The following is a 10,842-nucleotide window of genomic DNA, read 5'->3' on the forward strand; positions in this document are numbered from 1 at the left end:
TGATATCCCAACATAATCCTGTCCACCATGGAGCAATCTTCTTCTTCACCTGCAACTAGCAATGCTATAAGAGGGGCTGAGCAAAAGCGGTAACATAGCCAAACAACGGTTTTCTAGGAAGGGTGAAAAAGGTTAGAGGCTAACATGGCAATTTGGGAGGCTTGAAGAACAAGTTATAGGAAGCGCAACAAAGCGGTAGAACGAAGCAACTAGCATAGCAATGATAGTAGTGAGATCCAGGGTAGCGGTCATCTTGCCTGAAATCCCGCTAGGAAGAAGAACGAGTCCATGAAGAAGATGAAGCCACGAAGACGAACCACACGTAGACGAACACATCCTCACGATCGCAACGAAACAGGAACTATCGAGAAGAAGCACACAACATGGTAAACACACCACACAGGACAAGGCATGATGCTCAACCAAGTATGATGCATGACAAAGCTAGATGAGGCTACTCATGGCAAGAGATGATGCAAACAAGAACAACACATCAAGGCAAGTTTAAATGAGGCTGGAAACAACATATAACAATTCCGGTAAGTCCTCATATGCAAATTTAGAAATTGGTCCAGAACTGAATAAACCTTATGTTCAAGTAGTTAAACAGCAAGTTAAGATGCACCAAGATGATCTACATGAAATTCTAGTCAAGTTACATATAAAGTTCATTTAGTTCGGAGCTACGGCCTAGAAGATATGAGCAAAACAAGTCAAACATGGCATTGATGCAAAATGCATACAAACATCAAGCAAACACTCTCAAAACATGGATGCAACATGATAATATGAAACTACATGCAAAATCAAGCAAGTTCCATATAGAGCAGTCTCAAAACGGAGCAACGGATCAACACATACACTCTATACAAGTTCAAAGGACAAGCTGTCCAAAACAGCAACTAGGCATCTAGCAAGCATCAAAACAATATGCTAAAGCAACTCAACGTGAAAACAAAAGGCATGGGCATGAATTAAAGGTAAATCACAACAAAACATGAACACTGAGCTATCTCCAGAAAACACTAGAACATGCTCAAAAGGACATGGCAAGATTGCAAATAATAACAGTTTCAGACTAAGCAGAAATAACATCAGGTTGCAATGTTTAGAGCTATCAAACAGCATGTTACAGGAACTTAACATGGCAAACAAAGGCATGGAATGAATCTACTAATTGCGTATAACAAAATTCCCTTACTAACCATGAGCCAAAAGGTCACAGAAAATATGATGGCACCCATATAAACATAGCAAGTGATATGACAGATTCATACATGGTAGGAACAACAATACGTAGGCATGTTGGTGAGCTTGAAGCACTCACCACAGAGCAATACATGGCATTACAAGGAAACCAACTGTAAGAAGACATGTTTGAGAAGCTAAGCATGGCAAGAACAAGTTCATATGGCGCATGGATCACTAGAAACAATCATGGCAACATTGAACTTAATGTTAACAGGTTGACAGCAACATTATTTAGCAAGTTTCGAGCAAGATAACAACAAGTTACAGCAGGCTATAAATGCAACCAGGGGCATGAATGGATAACGCAAGACATGGAAAACAAAACATCCTTAGTGAACATCTCCAGATTATGCATATAATGACTTGTAGCAGCAGGTTTACATAGCATCATAATATAACAGAATCAGTCTAGCAAAACAGCAACAGTAAGTACCCGACTTCATGAGCTCAATGCACTCACTACAAGACTCGCAAAAATACATGGATTGCACCCCTGTAAATATGGCATGACGTAGCTCAAAACTCATGTAGACATCAAGCTCATAGGGCGCACACACAAAATACAATGAAAATGACAAAACAACAAGTTCTGTTAGCAGACAGCAGTTAACATCATATGGCACTCGGGCAACAATGATTCGGGCATCAAGATGAACTCAAATGAACATTGCTCTACAGAACAAAATGAAGAGCACATCATTGCGAACATTTTGATATATTACACGCACGAAACGGAGCAGTATGCAGGGAGATATGGCAGGTCAAACATAGCATTAGAATGTCAGGGATTTAGGGGACTTAGCAGAAAAACAACCTCGGGGAGAAGGGTTGACCACGGCACGGATTCGAGGCGGCGGCGGATCTCACCGGATCTCCGCCGGAGAAGACGGGGAAGACGGCCGGAGCTCGGGGAGGAGGCCGAGAGGAGTCGGGGTGGCCGGAGTGGACGACGGGGACGGCTGGATCCGGTCCGCCCGACCGGATCCACGCGGGGAGGCGGCGAGCGGAGCAGGCGGCCGGCGGCGGCCAGAGTGGTGGCGCGCTGGCGGGGCGAGATCGCTAGAGCGCGGCGGCTCGGCGGAGGAGGGTGGCGGCGCGGCAGGCGCGAAGAGGCGGGGAGGTCCGGCCTCCGGCGGCGGGGCACCGACGGTGGAGATCGGGCGGCGAGGCTCCGGCGGCTGGGGGCGCCTGCGGGAGGCGGCCGGAGGCGGAGGGCACGGGCGGCGAGCGGGGCGAGCGGCCCGGGGCACGGGGCGCCTGCGGGCACGCGGCGGCAGCGGCCTGGCCGGGCGGGCCGGATCTGGGCCCGCAGGGCCTGGCGCGGTGGTGGGAGGCGGCGGCGACAGGTGGCGCGAGGCCGTTGGCTGCGCCAAACATCCTGACGATCGTCTCAACACACGCAACATGCTGAAACGACGACATTATAACATTGGAACTAACCTCAATTGCCTGCTATGTGGTCATCACGTTGAAGAAACGGTGGATCACCTTTTCTTCCATCGCACCTTTAGCCAAGTCTGTTGGCAACGCCTGAACATCGTGTGGGGAACGGTTGGCAACTGGCTGGGTCTTATTGAACAAATGAAGAATCACCACCCGTGCAAGATGATCATTAAAATCTTTCTGATTGCTGCTTGGAGTCTCTGGAAAGAGCGTAACAACAATTATTTTAGGCGTGTGGTGCCTTCCGTTGACTCATGGTGGACTAGGTTCAAGATTGTCTTTGGTAACCTCCAATATAGATTGCCAGAACACAAGAGAGATGTTGTCTCTTCCATTTTGCAAACTCTAACCCAGGATTCTCATTAGCTTTGTGGGCTTGTAGCTTAGTCATGTCTAACTTCCCCACTTTGTAATTACCACCATGTAACCAAGTTTCTTTTATACTTAATATACATGCAGTAGGAGCCTTTCCTACTGTCCCAACCCTAAAAAAACATAACAGGGCCTTGCCATGAACTTAGCATAAGCCGACCGTCCAAACAGGGCATGGTACGGGCTCCTGATTTTTACCACTTCAAAAGTCAACGTCTCTGATCTCGAATCATGATCATCTCCAAAAGCAACCTCCAAAGCTATCTTACCGAATGGATAAGCCGATTTACCAGGCAGCACACCGTGGAAAATGGTGTTCGACGGTTTAAGATTCTTGTCTGGCAACCCCGTACGATGGAAGGTTTCATAATACAAGATGTTGATATTGCTGCCTCCATCCATGAGCACCTTGGTGAACTTATAACCTCTAACCTGAGGTGCCACCACCAACGCCAGATGATCCTCTTTACTCCACACAATGGGCTGTTCAGACCAGCGCAAGTAAGAGGGCACCGCCGGTTCAACGGAGTTCACTACCCTTCTATGAATCTTCTGATCGCGCTTGCACAGACTAGTGGTGAAGACATGATCACTACAAAAAAATACACTTCCGTGATGATACCTGTTTGTCGCAGTAGGTCGCGCTTTTTGCCATGCATGTACATCCATGACGATTTTATGACAGAATCAAGATAGTCATACCTGTGCTGTCGTAGAAGTGTTCCATGACATTACCAAAATTATCATCACGAAAGTGTCCACTTCCATGACGATAAATCACGCATCATAGAAGTGTTTTCGTCAAGGGTGACCGACACGTGGCATCCACCATAACGGAACGTCGTTAAGCTATCGGGTCGGGTTTTGGATCCGATAACCCATTAACAGCCCCGATCAATGGCGATTTTCCATGTGTAAAATCATCATTGGCTGGAGGAAACACGTGTCGGCTCATCGTTGGGATAGATCTCATCCACTCATTGGATGGAAGGCGCCTATGATACGTCGACACGTGGCACGACCCAACAGAGGCCCATTCCTGTGAAAAGGCTGGCTCGTTTGACTTTGTCAAAATGTGGCCGGCCCATGGAAAGCCTGTTAACGGCCTGTTCGCATATAGCCCATTTACAGCCCGCTAACCCAAGGCCCGTTACGCCCTATCCGAATTACGCCCAGTAGCGTCATCTGGGCCACCCAATATGATTCCAGCCCGTTTTCTCTTCTGGCCCATGTATGGCCCATGACGTCTTTCGGCCCATATGAGGCCCTATGTAACTCTTGGCCTATTAACGGCGCGTGGTGAAACTGGCCCGTAATGAACAGCGTATCACTTTACACCCATTAACGGCCCGTGGTGAAACTGGCCCGTAATGAATAGTGTATCACTTTATACACATTAACGGTCTGTTATTCCGTTGGGCCATTTCCAGCCCATGTTATCTTTCAGCCTTCTCGGAGCCCATTTATTCTTGGGCTCATTTCCAGCATTTGTTTACTTACGGCCAGTTACTGCCATTTTCTGCTTGTGGGCCAAATTCAGCCCGTGGTTATAGTCGGCCCGTTTGTGGTCCGTTAATACGTTGGGCCGTTTTCATAGCGTCATGAAATACGGCCTATTAACGATGGCCCATTATGGTCGGCCCATGAACAAACGATTCCAACTCTAGCCCGTTTGCAGCCATAATGCGGCCTGTTATTGGCCCATGTTATTATACTGCCCGTATAAGGCCCATTGATGATACGGCCCGTAGAAGGCCCATTGTTTCTATGGCCCATAGAAGGCCCATTGTTTCTACGGCCCGTTGAAGGCCCACTATTTCTACGGCCCGTAGGAGGCCCAGTGTCACTACAATAAATATTAGCCCATGGTTATTGTAGCCTAGTTTTAAAAAATAGGTTATTGTAGCCACTAGCAAACCGTGGAAAAAGAACTGCAATGACTACAAGCAAACAAATAAACAAGACAACAAGGAAATAAATAAGCAAGCAACTTACGCTAGGCTATCACGGCTATCACATATTACATCCACTGGGCATCAAAGTTCGCCACCAGTGCAAATAAACGCGCCGAAAAAAGAATATACAAAACTGAGAGCTCTTCAGAAGGCACTAGGCCTGGCCAGGTCGGCCCCCCCAAACAGCTGAAGAAGCTGAGTATACCTCAGTTGTGTCAACGATAGATTTACGGCATGATGGTGCGCATGGCAATCCTCTGACATCTTCATTGCATCTTTGACTTCAAGTCGGAGCTGAGCTGAAGCAAGCCTTTCCGCTTTAAGTTGAGACTGAAGAAGTCGAATTGATTGAGGCAGCGACTGCACAGAGGTTGTCTCACACCTACTGGTGAGTAGCTTCAACTCACTGTCTTCATCAAGACAGGACCTTGGGGTCATCTCGCTGTCCTCAAGATGGTTTGGCTCACTATCTTCCCTAAAGTTCTGCCTGGCGTAAGAAATACGACTCTGAAAGAGAAACAAGGAGAAACGTAACAAGTTTCACAATTATATAAGCAAATAAATGGATCTATTCAGCATAAGGAACATGTTTTTACAACTACAATTTGAAACTGGTAGTTGTTGCAAACATCCAATCAGATGTAAACAACAAAGCAAACAGCAGTGGAAGAAATGATGCCTATCCAAATCTATACTAGAACAAAGTTTGAAGGCTTGAGAAGGATGAACTTACATTACATGTTAACACAGGCTGGACAAAGCCCTTCTCCATGTTGATGGAAGGATAATTCAATAAATTCCCCAAAGAAAATTCTTTATAAGCATTGCCATTATTCTACATTTTGCAAAGAGTAAATATAGATCAAATAATATTGGAAGAAACAGAGGATAATGAAGCTCAGGTGCAGACTGATGATACATAATCAAATAGCAATTTATTAAGTACAACGTTACAAGGCAAAAGGGAGAGAGGTAGTGACAAGAGCAATGCAGAGCCCATTATTGTTTTGAGATCGTATGATCCTTTGAGCAAGGAGATTCATCTGAAATTAGTTTTCGTACGAGAGAGAAGGTAAGGCACAAGCAGAAATCTAGGAGTTCAAATTTTGAATTGATATCATAGACAGTACCTGACGCTGGGCTCCCAGCAGTTCTAATAGGGTTTGTCCACTGGAGTAGGGGTAAAGTGTGGTACAGTTGGGCCTGTGTTTTCTGTGGCTGCTGATCTATCTGATTTAACAGGTATCACTACCTTTTCCAAATACCTAGTTTGTACTCCTTGAGGATCTGCACTCACCCTCTTCCTTTTGGACATCTATTACGAAAGAACAACATTTGACTGGAAAAACATAGTGTGACGACACATGGAATATGTACAGAAAATGGATAGGTATGGCATATAATCATATATGATGCTTAAACTAAGCAGATGATGTAATAAAGTAGAAGTAATGCAAGAGGTCAGATGCAAAATATGTGTGACCAATACAACTTTGCAAAGTTAGAGCAAGCACCTTGATGGGTGAATAAGATAGGCCATCCTCCACCATGCCAAGTTTGTTAGCCAGTGGATCGTTTTGTAATATTCCTCTCGTGCGCCCATTCTCATATTCATTTTGATAATGTTCAATATCTGACATGCATGAAAACATAAAAACAAGTGAGATTTTCTTTGTAATGCAGAAGTGATTCTAATCCAATACTGCCTCCCTGTAAATCCCTTTGTGCTATCTCTGCAATTCTTTTAGAAGATGCCATGCATGCTGTAATTTGTTGTGTGCATTAATATAATGTGGCCTACTACTGAAAATATGAGAGCTCCAGAAGTGATGACACTATGCAGATGATAGCTTCAACATATAGTAAAGAAGAACAAGTCGACCTGACCTGACAGATTCAAAATATACTAAGGGAGAACAACTCGACCTGACCAGTCGACCGCAAGAGAAGAGTATCATCTTAAAGAAGAGCAGAAGAGCAAGCAGATTGAAGATATTACAAGTCTTTCAATACAATGTCGGTTGGCCACCCATGATGAACCAAAGCACACAGATAAATACTATTCTTTCCGGTCTCTCCATATGTGGCTCACATGCATTTCGAAACTAAAGTAGGAACATTTAGCTCACCAATTAAACATCTCTTAGTTTTACTAATATCATCAATAATATCAGATATGAATTTATACAACTAAGCTTGTTTAGCTTGATGGGTGGAGCAGTGCTATTACGACACGAACCACGTAGGCTGATTGTGGTCATCATAAAATGGGGAAAACATAAGCATGATGAGTACAGTGTTGACCGTGGCAGTGGGATGGCAGATCTGAAGCTGCAAACCGTGCAAAGGGTAGTTAGCAACTGATGTTTGCTTTGAAACAACAACTAAGATTTGGTATGGACAAGAAAGTACGGTCAACAAGTGACAAAGAAATGCAATTATGATGTCTCTCTATATGTCGCGACATGCATCTGGAAACTCAAGTGGGGCCTTTAGCTAACCAATTAAATGTGTGGGTTAACTATTATCAGTATCATATCACAATCATATTTGAACAACTAAGCTTTCGAATTTTGAGTGTTGTGTTGTTTAGCTTGAAGGGTGGAGTAATTCTAGGACGACAGAAAGCACCTACGCAGATCATAGTAGAGTAGATAAAAGGGGAAAACCCTAAGCATCAAGAGAAAAATCAGGAAAGTGGAACTAGCTGGACCAGTGGGTGGCGCACATGCTTTTCGAAACGAATATAGGAACATTAGGTGACCAATTAAACGTTCTTTGTTTTAGTGATATGAACATCATATCAGATTCTTATTTCAACACGTAAGCTTTGGGTTGAGGTCTTGAGGAGCAGTGCCAGCACGACACGAAGCACCTACAATGATGGTAGTGAATATAAAGGGGGGAAACCATAAGCTTTACGAGTATAGTGCCCGTGCCATGGCGGATCTGAAGGTGCAAACCGGACAAAGCTACTTTGCAACCAATGTTTGCTTTCAACTAGCCACTACGATTTGGTACGGACAAGAAAAGTACAGTAAACAAATTACGATCTATTTTTCGGGTGAGATCAATAACTTAAGCACATATGGAAGAGTACCACCTCTCTTGCAACGCCGTGTAGGTCTATGCTGATACGTTGAGGGTGCTGCGGGTGCGATGGCTATCGGCGGCGGGGAAGAAGACTTTAGACGGCAGACGACCGGGTCAGGGGATATATCCTATTGCCGTGGACGAGGAGGTTGTAGTAGCGGCAACGGCAAGGTGGACAACGACGCCGATGAAGCGAGAGGAGGCGATGAAAGGATCCTGGTCCAGCACCGTGGATGAGAGATGTCAATCTCTTGCATTGGACGATGGGGTAGGGGTAGAGGCTCCGGTAAGGTGGAGGATGGGGTGGCGAACGAAGGAGGCTGGCCGCAGTGCGGAGGTTGTCGTGCCGCCGACGGTGTATGAATGGGGAAATGGAGGCGAGGGGGGGGGGATCTCAAACTTTGGGACGCGCTTCTCTGAAATGGGGAAAAGTTACGAACTTATCCACCGTTTAAAATTTCGGACATCGCGTTGGTTGGGGATAGGACGGTAATCTTTGCATCTCCCAAATATTTACCGGTAACTATTTCGGGCGAGGAGAGGGTGTTTTGCCGCCCACGGTTGGCGCCCACGGTGTATGAACGGGGCTGACAGGTAGGGCGGTTGTGTCACGTCTGATGGAAGTTAAACATCTGCCCCTATTTAAAATATTAGCCTACATTGATTTCGGACGAGGAGAGTTTGTTTTGCCACCCACCGCGTATGAATGGGGAAATGGAGGAAGAGACACATGTCCTTCGAATGAGCTTGATTCAAATGTGTTTTGCCGCCCATGTTTGGCGCCCACCGTGTCTGAATGGGCTCAGAGGCCGTCGTGTCACGTCTGATTGAAGTTACTAGTCTACCCCTATCGATAGCAGTGTAAATCCGGTCGATAAGGATGTCAAGTGTCAGGGGTAGACAATAATTTCCATCTCGCAAACACTTGCTTTGGGCAGCCCACAAATTATAGTGGGTGTTTAGCCGCTTCATTCAAAACTTGGGAGAATTAGCATTCACGTTTGCCCTGGGACCTGGCAAACTAAATTCAAATCCAAGTTGTATTCGATTACGAATATCCACAGATAATTATACGTTTTGTTATTTATTTCTTCAAAACCACAACAAAGATTTATTCCACCTTTATATACGATTATGATTTAGAAATGTCGTGATCTTCGAATTCAGTAGGTTGGATATACTGTGATTCAAACAGTTATTTCATCCAATACAATATGCTCACACGAAAAACAGTTCACCTTATGTCAATCATACAAGTACTGAGGATTACCTCGCCTAAAAAATTCGGATCATTACAACACATGGACAACATAGGGGGTCTTGCAACATAATCCATTCAGAGACATGACACAACATGCAAGTACAATAATCTAATGACAATTTCAACTGGTATCTAAAGAAGAACCGGGATTACCTTGGGCTTCAGATTGCATAAACAGCAGGACCTCCTCTGTCTTCAAATGAAAAATTCTTAATTCCTCCAATTCTTGGGTTGCTTGCATAATGCGTGCCGCTAATTCCGTAATTTCCAGCCTCAAGACAAAGATTATCTCATTCATGGCAACCACACCATCTCTTTCTGCCTCTAGTAGAGCCTCAAGCACTATAATATCTATGCTCAGACTGCTCTCCGGCAGTGTTGCCTCTGAACTGCTACCATCTGGTAACATGGATGGCGCACTGCTTCCACAAATAGATTCTGGGGTTGTACATTGTGTCCTAGTGTGAACGGCATCCTGAAAGGTTTCCGCTGGACATAAGTAAGAGATAGTTATCGTATGATCCACGCAGTAAGCTTACATGGTAAACGACGAACGAATTATTGCCGAGCATGGCAAACTATATTTAAATGGTTCGAAGCAGCATCAGCTGAAAATAAATTAAAATGGTAAGATGAAACTAGGGATGTAAGTGGAAAATAAACGACATCCACCAGTCCCATCTAGTTAGTTTTTGCTACCTCCCTAGTTCATTTTCCTCAAAAAACAAAAACTCTTTTGAACTATCATACCACTAGTGGACTTTAATCGGGATTAAACGGGACCCGGTTGACATCCCTAGTTGAAAGGGTGTGTACAACCTCTATATTTAAGTTGCCAAGGCATCTAAGCAGTTGAAATAATCTAAGAAAGCACTTAACAGTGTGGCCTCATATAAACTACAAAGACAGTCTTGTGATGAAGTTGAGAGGAAAAGTTAAGGACTCAAATGAAATAGGCATGCATTTCTTTATGATAGTACAACAGGCACTGCTAACATATTGGACAACTCAGGTATAGCGTAACACAAACAAGCATTCGAATCAAGCAATACAACAAAGCAGACAACTGAACTATTTGTAATTCGGTAGGATTACACATTGAGGGCACAAGCCAAGAAAGCAGCCCACTCGCATTACATTTCACAAGTACTAAAACACATTGGCTTACCATATGTTGATGTGAAGCCTAGCTGCTGTTGCAATGTTCTTTGAAGATATCGTCAGCATCCCGTGGTTGCAAATCTAGTTGTTGTAGTTTATTTTGCACCATCAATTTAGGTAAAAATTAATTTTAATCGCATGCACTGGTCCGAATTGATCATCAATGGTTCATCTAAACTAATGAAAGAAGGGTGTGTGCATACAAGACAACATATCTGCTTCCCTCTATTTTTATGCTTGTTCAAGGTGCCAGCCCCAAAAGAACAAATATTTTGCTTGATGGGGTTGGCAGCTCCATAATTAATA

The sequence above is a fragment of the Triticum dicoccoides genome, chromosome 3B, assembly GCF_002162155.2.
Source record: "Triticum dicoccoides isolate Atlit2015 ecotype Zavitan chromosome 3B, WEW_v2.0, whole genome shotgun sequence".
In the NCBI taxonomy this organism is placed as follows: domain Eukaryota; kingdom Viridiplantae; phylum Streptophyta; class Magnoliopsida; order Poales; family Poaceae; genus Triticum; species Triticum dicoccoides.